We start from the raw sequence: 20434 nt of genomic DNA, 5'->3' as shown, positions 1-20434 counted from the left end.
AACTTCCAGCAAAGAGAAAGCTAGAATTTGATGAAGATAAGGAAGACTACATGCCAACCCAATCTACAACTTCAAGCCAATCAGCCATACCTACTGTGAAGGAGGCTGAATTCAAGGTTGATCCTAACATCACCTTTCATGGTGAACCTATTGTTCCTAAGGATGAACCTATAGATTGGGACAGTTTGCCTCTTCCTAATCTAAACATACCAATCTTTGCCAAATCAAGAAAGACAAAGAAAAGAGCATTCAAAACAGTCAAGCCTATCAAACTTCAATCCAAGTCTTTGACCAAATCCAAGCCTATTGTCAACAAGGGAGATCAACTCTACATCTGTGACATCAAAGAATTTTTAGACATAAATCTCTATATGGATGAGCTAGAAGAAGTTAGAGTCATTGATGCCTACAAGCACCTTCCAGAGAGATTAATCTTCAGGTATAGGGGTAGAAAAGAGATAACATGGCCCCTTTAAAGAATTCTCAATGAAGGCTATTTAACTTTGGTGACTGTCTTCTCCTCAATCAAGAAAAACTTTGGATTCAACATAGTTGCCAAGAAAATGGTACTAAACAAGATTGAGGTGATAAGAAATAGCTGGACAGGACCAAATGCACTCCCAAGAGTATTGACAATCCCTTTTAATGGAGATAGGGTGCATTTGAGGTCATATTGGATCATGGAGTTCAAAGATGAAAAATACATTAGAAGATTCTTCAGATTGGAAGATCAACTAAAGATTGCAAGCAATGAAACTCTTATGGAGATGCAAGAAAAGCTGGATCAGACAAATGAGGATGTATCAGAATTTAACAGACAACTCCAATATCAGATTGAAAAGAACAATGTGAAGCTGGGAAAGAAGTCAAGGAAATCAAGGAAATGATCTAAATTTGCTCAGTCTAGATGAGCATCTTGAAAAATGATCTGAGAGAAACTCTACAATTCCTCCTCTGTAATAATTTTCAATAAACTGCAGCACTTGTAATTTTATCTACTTTAATTCATTCTGTATTCATATAGTGTTTTGTTATCAACAAGTTTCTCTTAATTTATGGCTACAATTCCAGTAGACATAAATTGGGGGAGATTGTAAAGAATATATTGTGTATTTGATGATAACTTAAACAAAACACTAAGTAGATTTTATTTAAGTGAAATTGTAGGTTTCAACGGATGATCATTTTAACATCCGTTGCAAGAGTACCTTATGTAACAATAAGATTAGTAGCACATTTTTGCATACTTAAATGGCTTAGTGAACTAGATGTTGCAGAATATATAGATCTTGTTAACTACTAGATTGATATGCAAGATAGGTTGGTTAATTGTAAATAATAGATGCCTTGTAATTTTGTATAAATGATATGGAGTTTACTGCCAAGAAGACAGTCTTAACGGATGATTCACAAAGCTTCAACAGATGATCAACTTAAGTCTCGATGGATGATCAAACAGAGTTTCAACGGATGATCAACCAGATTTTTAACGGATGATCAATCTAAGTTTCAATGGATGATCAAATTCAAAAGAGCTGTTGATAGTGACTTGACAGTCACATGCGTTGATTGTATGCAAATGTCATGAGGTAGCCTATTTGCAGGGTTTAAAGAATAAAGAAGCATTTCCATTTCCATGCTACTCTGAAGATATTCAAAGATGCTGGAAAGAGAAGTGTAGCAACATGAAATTAGACTAGAAATATTATGTCCTATTTACTTGTCTTTTTATCATGTAACTTGGTGATATATAAACCAAGTGTAGCAAGTTGAAAAGTAGCCAAGTTAGTAAGCAACTACTAGAGAAATAGAAAAAGCTACATCTGAAAAGAATTTCTATGTTCTTGTAGTTCAACTTGTAAGCAGTTGTGTATAATTTTGTAACACAGAGTTCTCTACTTAATATATATATATATATATCTGGTGGAAAAGTTAAATCCACCGAAAAGTTTTTAAGTACGTGTATTTAATTACTTTGTGTTTTGATTTCTAGACTACTTTAATTCTGCACCATTGCTAAATCAAACACAGTTATTTATTTGTAGAAGAACTATTCTTGAATTCAAAAAGAAGCCAGAATTACATTCAACCCCTCTTCTCGTAATTCTTGTGTAGATTGTTTGGGAATAACAAGTGTCATATACCTATAAATTATTATTGGGGATTATTTTGGATATCCCAAGTCTCTGTTTTGAATATTTATTGAACTATAGTCGTTCTCATTGTTCAAGACGGCTATCTGTATTCTTTCAATAAAGGCTTGAATTATTGTTTCTGGTCAACCACACTCATACTTTTTCTGTTAAACTTATTGTCCGGGTTTAACTACCTTTATTGAATTCAACAACTGACTCATTGTTCGGATTAGTAAAATTGTTATAATGAGATTGTAAATAGGAGCACTCATAATGATTGGTTATTCATTCGAAAACCTGAAAGTCGAAATGACTTGGAATGTAAATTGATTCTTAAATTTATTCACTACGGTTATTTTCTTTGCTTCGAGAAAAATAAACGAGTCTTTTTGAATTAAACCACTCTTATCATTCGAGATGGTTACCTTTGTTGGATAAAAAGGTGATGCATTGTTTGTGCCATCTAAAAATTTTCTTGACTTCTGAATTAGCTCATTACTCGGGCTAATGTAATTTATTTGAGAAGTGCTGGTTGTGTGCTAGATTTAGCAAGTGAACTTCTGTGTATAATAACATTTCAAATCAGTGTATCAAAATGTTACTCGGGGACTCTTACTCTTGACTGGTCAACATGATCGGAGGCGTACGACCGTGGAGATGGTAAAAGTATCTTTTTATCCATTAAATTAAATTTAATTATGGCTTAAGTGTAGCCAGGGTTAAGGCGTTAACCCTTCTTTAAATGCTAGAAAGTGTATGTTGGGCGTTCTTTCGACGCGCCATGATCGGTTGAGCGTAAGATACGTAGGAGGACGATACAATGTGGTAGTTGATCGCATCACTGATGTATCGGGATGGAAAAATGACCAATTAAATCTTGAAGCAAGTGTTGAAGTTCTAGATAAGAGCTATTTTTGTGATGTGATTTTGTTTAAAGTTGTTTATCTTTATTGCTCTTGGTACCCTTCTTTACTATTTTATGAAACTAGTTGATGTGTAAAATAATAAGAACTGCAAGCGCACCGTGTTTAGTTGTAACAATTACAGGTCGATCCATAGAGACTATGAATTTTCAAAACCCTACCAATTTAAATCAGGCGAACTAGACAAATAGATTTGAGATAAAATTTTTTTAACTTAATTAGCAAATAACAAATAATATGAAGAACCTAGGAATCCCAATCCGTTAAGAAATCATAATTAATATCAACTCGCCCTAAAATCAATTCTCTTTTCTTCACAAAAATAACGTATATCAATTAACGAGACAAGCATATACTATGAAATTTGTTATCTAACAATAACCCATCAAAACTTCATGGAGTACGCATAGGCTATGAAAAATAAATCCGGTAACAATAATATATTAAAATCACTTTGTTAGTTAACAATTAAGCACCAAGAAAAATCATGAGAATCAAATAATAGGAACGAGAAGATATCAAAGCAATTAAACTAACTTCATCTTTATCCTAGGGAACAAATTTAGCTACACATGATAAGAAAATGAACAAAACAAATAACTAATTGGGTGTCTTGGGGTGTTGGGATGTGTAAAATATAAGAGTGGAGACCCATATATAGGGAAAATATGAGAGTTTAGGTATTGGAATACAAGTAGGATTCTTAAAGTATTTCCTTCTTCTTCTCAAATAATTATTCTATTTATCTTCTAATTCCTTTGACTTCAAGAATAGTCCACCTCATTTCCTATTTCCACCTTTTCCAACTCAAATTCTGATTTTATTTATTTTCCTACAAAACAAAGTAAAACAATTTATTTATTAATAAAATTATGAAAACGGACATAAAATAGGTATTAATAATATGCAATAATATGAACCTATCAAATGTCCCCATACCTATCGTTTGCTCATCCTCGAGAAAAATCAAAAAGAAAAATGCTAACTAAGAAAAATCCTATGTTTCTTTTCGTAGGCGTGATGGGAAATTTTAGGTTGACCAACTTGTTAAACTCATAGACGATCTCTACAAGAGGAGCGTTGCTCCTAAGGGTTTACAGAAGATATGCCCATAAAATCTGTGAAATACTCTAGCAAGTGTCCAAACTCTATCAACAATAACATTCATTAGTGTCAACACAAGAATTTTTAGGAAAATACATGCCTTTAAGACTCTTCAAATTATATCCAAGATGTAGGTATCAACAATTCACTTATATCGACTCTGAACATTTACAAAAAATCCTAAGGTGTGTCGTGAAAGTATGTCTCCGAAGAATCAGTTGAGTAAGTACATTTCCTCTTTTTCAAACCAATATTGAACGGACACAATCTCTATCAAAACAAGTATCTAGCCAAAATTTACAGGTTTTTCATTTTTTTTCTAATTGACTATGCAATGTTCGTTTTGTTATGCTTTCTATGTTACCCATATAGCGAACTTTTGGCCAATGATTCCCAAACCAGATGGTCTTAGGGCACTAGGTTTTGAAACACCCCGACGAACTTAATTACTCGAGTAACAAAGGCTACAAAACATGACTAGTCAATTATAATACTTGTGCTCATCATCTCAATCTTCTTTTTTATTTGTGAGGAATACTGGGTATTGAAGTAGTTTATTCAAGCGTTTTTTTTTGCTTTTTTTGTCTTTTTTCGTGAAAAATTGATTCGACATTGTTTCAACATGTGGACTCTGTCTCAAATATTGAAAATTTCCCTAAATAATATTTCCTATAAAGACCTTGTGCAAATGTGCCTTCTTGGACTCTTAAGCAAAAATTCGTTCAACACGAGTATCATGAAGACGAACTTACTCAACTACATTCAAATCATCGCAAGGCATTATATACATAAGTTTTAAAAAAATGCTAACACTAACTAGTATTAAAGTACAAGAGTGGACTGGACAACTTAGCTAAAATATCTGTGATTTTTTTGGATTTTTTTATTTTTTCAATTCTTTTGAATTTTTTATATATAAGTACTAATAAACCCCTCCCCCATACATAAATTATGCATTGTCCTCAATAAATGCAAATGAGAGAAAAATGACAAAGTAAAAGGACGAGAATACTTGATAAAGGCATGACAGAGGGACACAATTACCTATAACACACACAAACATAGTTACTCCCTCATACCTACACTTTATTATGGGAGACACACAAAAAAATTATTAACCAATACCAGAACGTGGGAAAATTACCTTCGTAACACAATCAACACACATGTGAAACTCACCCATAAGAACAATATTATCCAGTAGAGAGATAAGATCATGCATCAAAATAAAACTTATAGCACTAACATCATTCATGAACCAATTAGACGCTTCCTTATGTTGTTTAAGCAGATTAATGACTTGAAATTCTTGGTTATGAACTTTGCTACTAGAAATAACAATATGATGAGTTTTATTAAAAACTACCAAGGATTGTTTAAGGGTGAAAAATGAAAGAATAAGATCGAGTGTGGGTAGCTTACCAACAGAAGTCTTAACAACAATCTTAGGATCAAAATAACTTGCCTCAAGTTGGGTTTCATGATTACAACAAATGGCATTCAATTCCTCAAACATCTCATCACAAGTGAAATTCTTATACAACTTATGCAATACTCTATTACTCTCATATCACACGAAACATCTTCCTTAAAAAGAGACTCAATTGCATTATCCTCAAGATTCAACCAAGACACAACCTTATTTATCAAATTAACTCCTGCAAGTTGTTCAAAAAGCTCATTAGGTTGATTTTCTACATTAAAGATATGCAGATCTATCGACATATTTCCAAATGTGAGTTTCATCGAACCATTTCTACAGTTACTCAAAGCATTAGAGGTGGCAAGAAAAGGCCTTCCTAAAATGATGGGGATTTGATTTTTGAGATTTTTGACTGGTTCACTCTCTAGAACAACGAAATCAACGGGAAAGACAAAATCACCAATCTTAATCAACACATCTTCAACTATACCCTTTTGAGTTTTAACAGATCAGCCAGCTAATTGAAGAGTGGTATTAGTATTTTTTTAATTCACCTAAACCCAAGGCTTGATAGACATGTAATGGAAGAAGATTCACATTACCTCCTAAATCAAGTAAAGCTTTATCAATGAAGGTATTATCTATGACACAAGAAATGGTAGGACAACCAGAATCCTTATACTTCACAGGGATTTGATTTGACGATATAGAACTAACATGAGAGGTTAGGAAAACTTTCTTAGGAACATGAGTGGTTCTTTTATGAGTGCGCAAATCTTTTAGACATTTAGCATAAGAGGGAATTTGTTGAATTATATCTAAAAGAGGAATGTTAATATTGACTTGCTTAAATACTTCCAAAATCTGATATAACTGAGTAGATTGTTTGTTTGAGATAAGTCTTTGAGGAAATAGAGCTTTGGGCTTAAAGACTTTTTCACTAGACACATCAGAGTGGGGTTTTGAAGGTGGTTCTTTGGATGATGATGACTCATTAGATTCAGATGTTTCAAGATTTGAAGATTGTGGAAGACTAAGATTCAAGAGTAGAGAATTTGGTTCATGTAATAACCCCAATTTTTGAGAAATTTTGAAACCCTTATGAATAGTGTTTTTGCTGAACGAGAAAACTCTTCATGCCACGCTATGTAGGGGTTCTGTTATTGATCTTATGGGATATTATTAGTACTCTATGTGGTATATAAGTGTATGTAAAGATCGTCAGAATCCAAATCCGAACACTTTGATTTTTCCCGGAAATCCACTAGATACGGAAAGAATTGAGTATAAAGTAATAGGATAAAAAAAAGGATTATAAGAGAGGATCATAAAAGGAATACAATATATTGAGAAAGGTTAAGGGAACCTAAGTAATAAGATCCCGGGTATGATCCCTCAAACGATAAACGAAAACGAAAGTTAAGCGAACCGTATAACAGATCAGCGGTCATTTGGCAAACGATTAGGAAGTTAATCAAAGGGATTAGTGGGAATGATGTCATCCAACCAATAGAAAGAGGACAAGGAGGGGAGGATTACATCATGAGGATGACATAGGCATGACAAGAAAGGAAGGAGATGTGGTGACTTTTTAACCACACAAAATCAAGGGCAACTAGGTAATTTACTAAATCAAACACAAAAACAAGCCAACCAAGCCTAGCAAATCATTTTCATCAAAACACAAAAACCATTCTCTCATCCAAGCAAGCTTGCTCTCGGCTTTTACTATTGCAAATGGAGGAGAAATTCAAAATCAAAGATCCAAGCTTCCTAAATTGGTGAGTTAATTCCCTAATCATCTTCATGCTTAGTTAGGGCTATACCATGAGTTTAAGCCATCAATTCCTTCTCCATCTTCTTCATTTAATCAAAGAAGAAGACTATGAATAGTGTTTTCAAGTTTTTAACTTGAAGTTTTTCTTGTTTTTCTTGAAGATCCAAGCTTTCCTAAGACTTCTCAAAGCTTCTTAAGGCTTCCTAGCTCCTCCCACCACTTCAAGGAAGGTATACCATCTCCAAACCCTAGATTCCTATGTATTATAAGATGATTTTGATTAGTAGGATGATATTGTAGCTTGTTGTTGTGATTTAGAGTTTAGGATTTGGAATGGTAGTGAAATGGAATGGTAAATGTTGTGGTTTTGATTAAAAGAACTTAAGTATGATTAAAGTTAAGCTTAGGCATAAGTATGAATGATTAAATTGAATTGGTTGGGGTTGTTATGATGTGATGAGGATGGATGTTGGTTGTATGTTGGATTGAGGTTGATTTGTGGTTGGTTTTGAATGGTTTAAAATTTGGAAATCGCGTAAACATAGCCGTCGTAACGTCCGATTTTCTTTGGACTGTTTTTGTGCATAGCATTAGGACCCGATAACCCCCTGCTAGTTTATGACCACTGCCATTTTTAGATAGCTCATGTTACGAGCTTCGTTTTGATATGTAGTTCGTTCGATTCCGATGCACGGTTTAGGAGAAACGACCGTTTCAAGTAACGGCGTTTCGCGAACGAAACTTTTTCCCTCGCCTTACTTTGAAACATAGGTTAAAGACCAAAAAGGGTTAATTAATGTATGAAACATTTATGGTAAGTGTGTTAGGCAGTTGGTAAGACACTCGCGAAGGAATCGCTTTAAAACTCGTAAAGGTTAAATTATTAAAAATGGTGGAGCCGAGGGTACCCGAGTGACTTAAGCAAATCAGTGAGCGCAAAACAAGCGTTAGAGTCTAAGTTAGTTAAAGTATAGATTTACAAGTGATTTTGGTTTAATTCCAACTTACTTGTTGTTTATAGGTTACCAGACTCGTCCCGAGCCTTTTATCACCCCAAGTCGCTCAGGCAAGTATTCTATCCGTTATACTGTTGTTGTGATGTATACATTTGTATATGCATGATCTTGCGATAAATGCATATTGGTTATTTAGCAAAATTCTTGCGATATATTGTAGCATGTGATATGGTATATATGCATGCCTGTTTCATATTCTTGAAATATATATCTGTTGGTTTAGTTGATAATACCTATGCTAGAGAATAGCGGTAACTTGCATATACCCTTAGTATAGGGACCCAAAGGTGAAAATATTTTCTAAAATCGGGAGTCGAGGATCCCGAGTAGATTTTGTATATATGGATATGGATATATATATATATATATTTATATATATATATGGTCATAGTTTTCAAAACTATTAATCGAATAAGGTTTATTCGATAACTTCAACTTTATTTTATTATTTCGAATATTATTCGAAGGCGTATGACTCCTTTATATTAAATGAATATTATTTGAATATTCAATTGAGGATGTATGACTCACTTTATTTTATTTAATGAGTATTACTTGAATATTCCTCCGAGGACTTATGACTCCTTTTATTTTATTATCTGAATATTATTTGAATATTCATTCGAGGGCTTATGACTCAGTTTATAATTATTTAATGAATATTTTTGAATATTCATTTGAGGATCTATGACTCCGATTATTGGCTGAGATTTGTTCTTTATTTTATTAAAGAATAAGGTGTAAATAATCAAACTTATTTTCGATTATTCAAATAAAGATAATACTTTCATATAAGTATATCTTTGGTTATTTAATACTCGTTTCAAGTATAAGTTTTAATACTTCTACTTCAATTATTTTTATAAAGATTATTCTTTATGGGAATATTATTTAAATAATAATATTCAGTCATTTCTAAATATTCTGGGGACTGATTTACTTCATTAAATCAGCTTTACTCCAAACACTCTATAAAGTGTTTTCGAGTCTTCAAAATGATTTTTAAAGTTAGAGCGGATCCCAAAACTCATTTTTATATTTAAGATCTTCCTTTTTTTTAGGGGATTTAAATACTCGCTCAAAACCTGGGGAATCCGGCTCTGTGGTGTATTTTATATTCGCAACGAGGTTGCAGTTTTGGTAAATGAATTGATTACTTGCCCAATGTTCGGGAAGTAAGCCCATCTAATTGAGTCGGCATAAGCGACAGGCCGGGGTACGGTCTATTATTGTGTAAGTGGCTGGGTGGCAGTCCATCAACGCGTAAGAGGCCGGGTGGCGGTCCAGCACAAGGTCCTTATGAGGCCAGGGTGATGACCGGTGGGGGATTCATCCATCTACTAGTAGAAAAGGTTACTTATTGGTATCTTTGCCTGATCAGCAAGATATCTGGTTTATGCCAAAATTCTTTTCCTTTCCAAACTTATTGGATATTGCAATTCTGTTCATACTTTACATGACAGAGGTTTTCAGGAAATGTATAAAGGAAGATGTATATGTGGATATATATATATATATATATCAGACTTAATGAAGTATGTCATAACTTCATTTCCTTTAATAATATTTTAAAGATTTAATCTATTCAAATCTTGTCTTGTAGTCTCATCTATGTGATGAACTGGTAAAAGCTCATTATACTTTGAACAGTGGTAGTTCAAGTAGCTTTATAAATGATATAAGTGTAGTCAAGTATTTGGTAACTTCATCTTTTAAACTTATATCTAATTAATAATTGTCTTATGTATGACAAAGATTTTCAGAAAAACGTTGAGACAAGGTTAGATATATGAGATCACCTTGCAACGATATTTTTTATACAGTTATACACTGGGACTTTGTGTATATTATGCATGGAAGAGGACTTCCAATATTTTGAAAAGTATATATGTATATATACTGAATATTTTGCGACTTCATCGCATTAAGATATCAAACTTGGTTCATTTCTTTTGACCAAGACTTTCATGAGTATTATGAGTAGGCTCATATATTGTAAATCATTATACATATTATTTTGGTGGGCTTGCTGCTCACCCTTGCTTTATTTCTTCATCACACAACAACAGTTAGGAAAGATGGCCAGACTCTAGCAGACCCAGCGCAAGCGCGTGGGAAGCGTCCCGCGTCTTCCCGTTGATGTTGTAGCTGCTATAGCTGCAGAGGTAGATCTATTGTAGATCAGACCATCTACTTTTGAGAATCAATTATGTATAATTATAACTTGTGGCAGATAATGGCAATTAACTGTAAATTTATCAAGTAATCATTTTGGGTTGTAATAACTTTTAAATTGTGGATTCAAAGACTTGTACTTATTTAAATTTCATCTCTGAGACTATAACGGGTTGTGGTGTATGTTAGTATGGGGTCACAGCATAAGGTTATTTATTATGAATTAAGTGAAGTGATATTGTGGAAAGAAAGACCGTGACGACCCGGATCCCCGACCCCGGATCTGGGGGTGTTACAGAAATGGTATCAGAGCTAAGCGTTATAAACCTCAGAGATGATGGGACGTTAAGATAATAAGTTCACTAAGATAATAAGAACTCTTGCCAAGTTCATAGTCGGACTACCTAACGTAGTACTGACAGTTAAAACCCTTATGGGAACCCTTATAAATGTAGCGATAGAAGCGTAGTTCGTTATCGTATATGGTAGCGGGACTCCGAACCCTGAAGTTGAGGAACATCAACGCGATGATGTTTTATTATTTATTGGGGATCAGATTATGGATCCGATAGAGTGTCCTAACGCGGGACCGGATGATATTGATATTGAGGATGTAGCGGTTGAGGATGTTGTCCTAGAAGGGATAGTTGTTGAGGAGGATCCCATGGAGGATCCTGACAGGATTGGATAAAGGACCACTGATGAATTGATGACCATGGTTTGGTCGACTACCAGAGGTAGGATTGGCCGGTCACTACCGGAGGTTCGTTCAAGTTGTAAAGATAGTAGCCCCTTTAACGCGGCTTACTCGTAAGACTGAGAAGTTCGAATGGATAGAGAAATGCGAGAACAGCTTTCAAGAACTGAAGCAGAGGTTGGTGATGGCCCCTATGTTGGCGTTGCCGGATGGAAAAGGAGATTTTGTGAAGTGTAGTAACACTTTGCACAAGGGCTTAGGGTGCGTGCTTATGCAGCACGGTAAGGTAATCGCGTACATGTCAAGATAATTAAGGTAATATGAAATTCGATATCCCCGCCCATGAGCTTAGGCTCGTGGCAATAGTTTTACCCTAAAGATTGGAGGCACTACTTGTAGGGAGGGAAGTGCGAGAATTACCTAAGCCATAAGTGCTCTAGTACATTTTCACGTAGAAAGAGCTCAACATATGCCAGAGGAGGCAGTTAGAGCTAATCAAGAATAATGATTGGGAGATTCTTTATCATTCGGGGAAAGCCAATATGGTGGCGGATGCCCTTAGTAAAAAGGAGAGACTCAAGATGATAATGTCTTTTGGAGAGTTTATAAGAGATTTTGAGAAAATGGAAATAGAAGTGAAGGTAACCGGAGCCGGTACCGAAAAGCTGTTTGAGATTGCAATACAGCCCGAATTATTGGAAAAGATCATATTGTGCCAGAAAAAGTTATGAATGAAGGCAGAGAGCCAACAATTAGATAAAAGATTAATATCGAGAAAGATGATAAGGGAATAATGAGGTATTCCTATAGAATTTGGGTTCCGAAAGTTCAAGAGCGTAAGGATGAGAACTTAGATGCGAGCCATAGTTTGAGGAATAAGATTTAGAGCAAACCCTGAACGTGATAGTCAGGGAGGTCGCCATCAAGATAGAAGGAACCCATGACATAATGGAGTGGAAAATGAGGATTTTAAATTAAAAGATGACCCCAATTATGGGGAGTAGGATGAAACATTTCATACTAAGGAAACAGAAAGTCGAGTAAGGAAAGGAGACCCGAGACGGTACTCCTATACGGCAATTCATGGACCTGTCTAGACAGAACTTAGACTAATATCCCCAACCACCACCTTGAGGAAACAATGTGGTGTGAAATTCTTTCAGGACCTCTAAGTCGCTAAGCTCCCAGAGTTCCAAGGAACAGGCTGGCCCAATCGAGGCAAGAGCCTGGCTAAAGGAAATATAGGAATCATTTGAGATTCTAAATGATTAACGAATCTCAAAAGGACTGTTTTGTCACTTACCCTCCTAAGAGAGAGACCACCCGCTGGTGAAAGACCAAGAAAGGCACGGAGCCAGAGGTTAGAATAAACTGATTTAAGTTCAGTCAATTGTTTTCGGGAAAGTAATTCCCAAAGATAAGGAGATAGTGTAAAAGCTTTGGAGCTAGAGCAAAGGCAGACGAGTATGATAAATTGTGAATCTAAGTTGTAAAAGTTATCAAGATTCGTTCTGAGGACACGAATCCAGAATGACGGGATGTTTGAAATCAATGCTTAAGTTGTGTTGGTTCATGAAATAATGATAAGAGAAAGGAAAATAAAAAAAACTGAAGTGGAAAGGAATATAAAGGCAATAGAGTTTGAGGAATGATAAGGGAGTTGGGTATGAGGAAACCCTAAAGACTCATAGCAATAGAAATAGAAAAGTATGTAATCGTCAGGATGATGATGATCCACCATGAGTTAAAATTGATGGTTGAAGGCATAAGAGATACATATATTATACCCCCTTTAAGTTGGGAGGATTTGAGGAAAACTTGAGATAGTTCGAAGGTTAAATATGAGACGCGGATAGACTGAGGAGACAAGGAAGTGAGAAATTAGGAAAATTGGATGAAGGAAGTGACCTTCAAGAATGTGAAGTGTAAGACCGGTGGCTTGATACCCAGAAAGGGAGACGCCAGGTATGAGAGATATCCCAACATTGAGATGACTGTTGAGATAAACAACAAAAGTAAATAAGGAATTATTAAGAAGAAGTTCATGTTGAACATGACCAATATCTTCCAGAACATCCATGTTATCATTACCAAATCAGGAAAGAAAAGCAGATAACCGTTGTTATCTTTTGGAGGCCATGTGGATTGACCTTAACTTGAATAAGGATGCTATTGTGAAATTCGGTATAGACTATCGAGGTGGAAATGATTGAATAAGATACCCTTATCAAGGATATATGACTTGATTTATCCATGGAAGGATGCAGGTACCTTTTAAAGGTGGAATTAAGGATAGAACATCGGTAACTTAAAACGAATCCTAGGGGAATGCATAAAGGTTGGCATTTTACCCTTAATAGGGATAGTATGAGTTTTGACAGTATGAATTGGAAAGGATTAAGGTAATAATAACCTTTAAGGATCAGTGGAGAAATTTTGCAGAAGTATATAGACAATGGTTCTACTATTAGTAAATGGTATTATGATATGCCCTGTATCTAGGGAATACAGGAGGAACGATTGAAGGATAACCTTAGAGGTTTTATAAGGAAAAAGGTAATATTCAAAATTCTCAAGAATAGAAATGTGGATAAAGGAAATATGACGTAATTATAATGATGCCAAGTGGGGCACGTGTTAAACCACGAGAAAGTATGGATCGAACCAGTAATGGTTGAAATTGTTCAGGGCAATTAGGACTTAAGAAAAAAAATGTTCTAAGTATGATTGAGAGTCAGTCTTGACAGTGATTAGCCTCTAAAGACTGAGGCAATAACTTATGGAAAAATGGTGATATTTTTTTTTACTTATCAGATTTTAAGGAAAACATCTTCACATAAGCTGTGATTGAAATGAGGTAGAAAATTTAGTTGAAGGTGGTTAAAAGACATTGACTGTAAGGAACTATTACTATCAGGAAAGGCCAAAGAGGTGGCCGACACTTTAACGGTAAAAAGGAAAATTGTAGGCGCTTGTGCCGAAGGAATACAGTGATGATGGTTAAAGCTGGGATGGTTGTATTTTGGGTTGGAAGATTGTCATTCCTTCTGATGACTGTGCAATACCCAACCGAAATAGTAGTTAGTAAAGGTTTAATTCGTGTAATCGCCATGAGCGGGCTATCTATCTTAGAAGGTACTATCTTGAGAATGAGCCTAGACCATGTTTCAAAAGGACTAAACGAACCTTTGAGTAAGTCTTCTATTTAAGGCATATGATTAAGAATGGTATTAACCTGCTATCGTTGCTTTGATTGAAACTCTTCTGCAATTTTATCTACTTCATGTCATGAAAGTACGTCAGAGTTTGGAGTGTTCTTCATGAATTGTGATTGGTGGTTATGTTAACTCCTTAGGAGAATTAGATACGAGATGTATGGACTCCGTATGGTTAGCTATTAAGACTTCATGGAAAATGAATGACTACAGTAGGTCAGTGGTGGACCATAGTAAGGCAGCAATGATTCTGCGAGTAATGAGCTGATTACAACCGTGAGAGTTGTATTGGAATGGGTGTTGAGATTGAGTACCACTAATCGGGTCGTGGTAGTGTATAAGTTATCATTGATAGACTAATTAAGTAGAGTATCTACCTAGTGAATAATTATTCTTTCTTATCAATAGAGAGTCGTATTATTATACGAGGAAGGTTGCGGTGCAAGCATAGAATTCTAGTAACGATGATGTATAGAATGAGATCCCAGATTCGATTTTCGATGTCGAGGGAGTTTCAAAGGTGATTATGTATAAGCTCGAGGAAGAGTGTGGGTCCATAGAATAATGGACGGGATAGCGAAAATATTTAGGCATGGGAAATACGAGGCTATAATGCTTAATGTTGATTTATATACGTATATGATTTGTTCTCCTATGACAAGCCTCTATAGTTCAGAGGTAGGTTCCAAGCCAGATATTTTGTGGCAGTATATTTTTTTATATATATACAATTCTCTTCAGTTCGTTCTTTTCTCTTCTTTTCATTTCATGTAATTTGAGAAGAACAACTCTTCCAGAAGGGGAGGTATTGCCGAATGACTGTCTATCTGTGTGATAGAAGCCTAGTAGGATACCAACTATTGTTTAATTGCTTGTCAAGTACTAAAGGCTGGCCACCTTCTGTACTAACTATACGATATAACAAGTGTTCATGATCATAGCGATCTCTCAACAAATTCCTTTACTTCTATATGATTGATCAAACTTTGGGAAATAGAAACAGCTGAAAAAGGAGTAATAAAGTTGTGGTAGTATTCGGAATGGAAACACATTAGTGATACTAAGGTTGACGTGGTTATTAAAAGGTTATAGAACGCTAACGAGCAAAAGTATAACTAGTATAATATTAGGAACGGAAGATAGTAGCGACTACGAACTGGAAAAGAATGGGTAGTGAGAAGCAAAAGCTCTAATGCTAAAAGCTATAATGAGAGTTCGTGCAATAGACTTGAAAGAAATTGGAATGATCACTTAACACGGGTTGAGTTTTCTTACGACAATAGATCATATGTCAGTATTGAGGTATCGCCTTATGAGATCCTTGAGGGAAGACAATGTCGATCTCCCTTATGTTAGGATGAAGTTGTAGAGCGCAAGATGCTCGGACCCGCAGTAGTCCAAAGGACCAAGGATATGATAGATCTAATCAGAGGACGGCTGGTAGTAGCCCAAGATGGACATGATAAGTATGTTGATTTGACACGAAAGGAAAAAGAGTATGAAATAGGGGACCTAGTGTTGTTATAGGTATTTCCTTGGAAAGGAAGGATGAGGTTCGGAAAGAAATGAAAGCTAAGTCCACGAATTGTTGGACCCTTGGATATATTAAGACGTATTGGGAGGATAGCATAAGAGCTAGCCCTAACCCCGAACATGTAGCAGGTCGTAACGTGTCTCACGTATCAGTGTTAAGGAAGTGTAATTCAGATGCCAGATAAATAGGGGCATATGAGCGCATAGATATGCCACCCGACGTAACCTATATGGAGCAACCAGGAAGGGTTGTAGAGTGAAAAGGGAACAAGTGCTTAGGAGAAGGATTATCAAACTAGGCAGAGTTTGATGGTAGAACCACAATGTGGGAAAATTGACTTGAGAGTTAGAAAGTGCAATATTAAGAAGGTATCCCTATTTGTTTTCTATCTGATTCCGGGACGGAATCCTTTTAAGGAGGGGAGACTGTAATAACCCCAATTTTTGAGAAATTTTGAAACCCTTATGAATAGTGTTTTTGCTGAACGAGAAAACTTTTCATGCCACGCTATGTAGGGGTTCTGTTATTGATCTTATGGGATATTATTAGTACTCTATGTGGTATATAAGTGTATGTAAAGATCGTCAGAATCCAAATCCGAACACTTTGATTTTTCCCGGAAATCCACTAGATACGGAAAGAATTGAGTATAAAGTAATAGGATAAAAAAAAAGGATTATAAGAGAGGATCATAAAAGGAATACAATATATTGAGAAAGGTTAAGGGAACCTAAGTAATAAGATCCCGGGTATGATCCCTCAAACGATAAACGAAAACGAAAGTTAAGCGAACCGTATAACAGATCAGCGGTCATTAGGCAAACGATTAGGAAGTTAATCAAAGGGATTAGTGGGAATGATGTCATCCAACCAATAGAAAGAGGACAAGGAGGGGAGGATTACATCATGAGGATGACATAGGCATGACAAGAAAGGAAGGAGATGTGGTGACTTTTTAACCACACAAAATCAAGGGCAACTAGGTAATTTACTAAATCAAACACAAAAACAAGCCAACCAAGCCTAGCAAATCATTTTCATCAAAACACAAAAACCATTCTCTCATCCAAGCAAGCTTGCTCTCAGCTTTTACTATTGAAAATGGAGGAGAAATTCAAAATCAAAGATCCAAGCTTCCTAAATTGGTGAGTTAATTCCCTAATCATCTTCATGCTTAGTTAGGGCTATACCATGAGTTTAAGCCATCAATTCCTTCTCCATCTTCTTCATTTAATCAAAGAAGAAGACTATGAATAGTGTTTTCAAGTTTTTAACTTGAAGTTTTTCTTGTTTTTCTTGAAGATCCAAGCTTTCCTAAGACTTCTCAAAGCTTCTTAAGGCTTCCTAGCTCCTCCCACCACTTCAAGGAAGGTATACCATCTCCAAACCCTAGATTCCTATGTATTATAAGATGATTTTGATTAGTAGGATGATATTGTAGCTTGTTGTTGTGATTTAGAGTTTAGGATTTGGAATGGTAGTGAAATGGAATGGTAAATGTTGTGGTTTTGATTAAAAGAACTTAAGTATGATTAAAGTTAAGCTTAGGCATAAGTATGAATGATTAAATTGAATTGGTTGGGGTTGTTATGATGTGATGAGGATGGATGTTGGTTGTATGTTGGATTGAGGTTGATTTGTGGTTGGTTTTGAATGGTTTAAAATTTGGAAATCGCGTAAACATAGCCGTCGTAATGTCCGATTTTCTTTGGACTGTTTTTGTGCATAGCATTAGGACCCGAGAACCCCCTGCTAGTTTATGACCACTGCCATTTTTAGATAGCTCATGTTACGAGCTTCGTTTTGATATGTAGTTCGTTCGATTCCGATGCACGGTTTAGGAGAAACGACCGTTTCAAGTAACGGCGTTTCGCGAACGAAACTTTTTCCCTCGCCTTACTTTGAAACATAGGTTAAAGACCAAAAAGGGTTAATTAATGTATGAAACATTTATGGTAAGTGTGTTAGGCAGTTGGTAAGACACTCGCGAAGGAATCGCTTTAAAACTCATAAAGGTTAAATTATTAAAAATGGTGGAGCCGAGGGTACCCGAGTGACTTAAGCAAATCAGTGAGCGCAAAACAAGCGTTAGAGTCTAAGTTAGTTAAAGTATAGATTTACAAGTGATTTTGGTTTAATTCCAACTTACTTGTTGTTTATAGGTTACCAGACTCGTCCCGAGCCTTTTATCACCCCAAGTCGCTCAGGCAAGTATTCTATCCGTTATACTGTTGTTGTGATGTATACATTTGTATATGCATGATCTTGCGATAAATGCATATTGGTTATTTAGCAAAATTCTTGCGATATATTGTAGCATGTGATATGGTATATATGCATGCCTGTTTCATATTCTTGAAATATATATCTGTTGGTTTAGTTGATAATACCTATGCTAGAGAATAGCGGTAACTTGCATATACCCTTAGTATAGGGACCCAAAGGTGAAAATATTTTCTAAAACCGGGAGTCGAGGATCCCGAGTAGATTTTGTATATATGGATATGGATATATATATATATTTATATATATATATGGTCATAGTTTTCAAAACTATTAATCGAATAAGGTTTATTCGATAACTTCAACTTTATTTTATTATTTCAAATATTATTCGAAGGCGTATGACTCCTTTATATTAAATGAATATTATTTGAATATTCAATTGAGGATGTATGACTCACTTTATTTTATTTAATGAGTATTACTTGAATATTCCTCCGAGGACTTATGACTCCTTTTATTTTATTATCTGAATATTATTTGAATATTCATTCGAGGGCTTATGACTCAGTTTATAATTATTTAATGAATATTTTTGAATATTCATTTGAGGATCTATGACTCCGATTATTGGCTGAGATTTGTTCTTTATTTTATTAAAGAATAAGGTGTAAATAATCAAACTTATTTTCGATTATTCAAATAAAGATAATACTTTCATATAAGTATATCTTTGGTTATTTAATACTCGTTTCAAGTATAAGTTTTAATACTTCTACTTCAATTATTTTTATAAAGATTATTCTTTATGGGAATATTATTTAAATAATAATATTCAGTCATTTCTAAATATTCTGGGGACTGATTTACTTCATTAAATCAGCTTTACTCCAAACACTCTATAAAGTGTTTTCGAGTCTTCAAAATGATTTTTAAAGTTAGAGCGGATCCCAAAACTCATTTTTATATTTAAGATCTTCCTTTTTTTAGGGGATTTAAATACTCGCTCAAAACCTGGGGAATCCGGCTCTGTGGTGTATTTTATATTCGCAACGAGGTTGCAGTTTTGGTAAATGAATTGATTACTTGCCCAATGTTCGGGAAGTAAGCCCATCTAATTGAGTCGGCATAAGCGACAGGCCGGGGTACGATCTATTATTGTGTAAGTGGCTGGGTGGCAGTCCATCAACGCGTAAGAGGCCGGGTGGCGGTCCAGCACAAGGTCCTTATGAGGCCAGGGTGATGACCGGTGGGGGATTCATGCATCTACTAGTAGAAAAGGTTACTTATTGGTATCTTTGCCTGATCAGCAAGATATCTGGTTTATGCCAAAATTCTTTTCCTTTCCAAACTTATTGGATATTGCAATTCTGTTCATACTTTACATGACAGAGGTTTTCAGGAAATGTATAAAGGAAGATGTATATGTGGATATATATATATATCAGACTTAATGAAGTATGTCATAACTTCATTTCCTTTAATAATATTTTAAAGATTTAATCTATTCAAATCTTGTCTTGTAGTCTCATCTATGTGATGAACTGGTAAAAGCTCATTATACTTTGAACAGTGGTAGTTCAAGTAGCTTTATAAATGATATAAGTGTAGTCAAGTATTTGGTAACTTCATCTTTTAAACTTATATCTAATTAATAATTGTCTTATGTATGACAAATATTTTCAGAAAAACGTTGAGACAAGGTTAGATATATGAGATCACCTTGCAACGATATTTTTTATACAGTTATACACTGGGACTTTGTGTATATTATGCATGGAAGAGGACTTCCAATATTTTGAAAAGTATATATGTATATATACTGAATATTTTGCGACTTCATCGCATTAAGATATCAAACTTGGTTCATTTCTTTTGACCAAGACTTTCATGAGTATTATGAGTAGGCTCATATATTGTAAATCATTATACATATTATTTTGGTGGGATTGCTGCTCACCCTTGCTTTATTTCTTCATCACACAACAACAGTTAGGAAAGATGGCCAGACTCCAGCAGACCCAGCGCAAGCGCGTGGGAAGCGTCCCGCGTCTTCCCGTTGATGTTGTAGCTGCTATAGCTGCAGAGGTAGATCTATTGTAGATCAGACCATCTACTTTTGAGAATCAATTATGTATAATTATAACTTGTGGCAGATAATGGCAATTAACTGTAAATTTATCAAGTAATCATTTTGGGTTGTAATAACTTT

The sequence above is a fragment of the Apium graveolens genome, chromosome 2, assembly GCF_009905375.1.
Source record: "Apium graveolens cultivar Ventura chromosome 2, ASM990537v1, whole genome shotgun sequence".
Taxonomy (NCBI): domain Eukaryota; kingdom Viridiplantae; phylum Streptophyta; class Magnoliopsida; order Apiales; family Apiaceae; genus Apium; species Apium graveolens.
The sequence above is the reverse complement of the archived record's forward strand: the minus strand, read 5'-3'. Positions refer to the sequence as shown.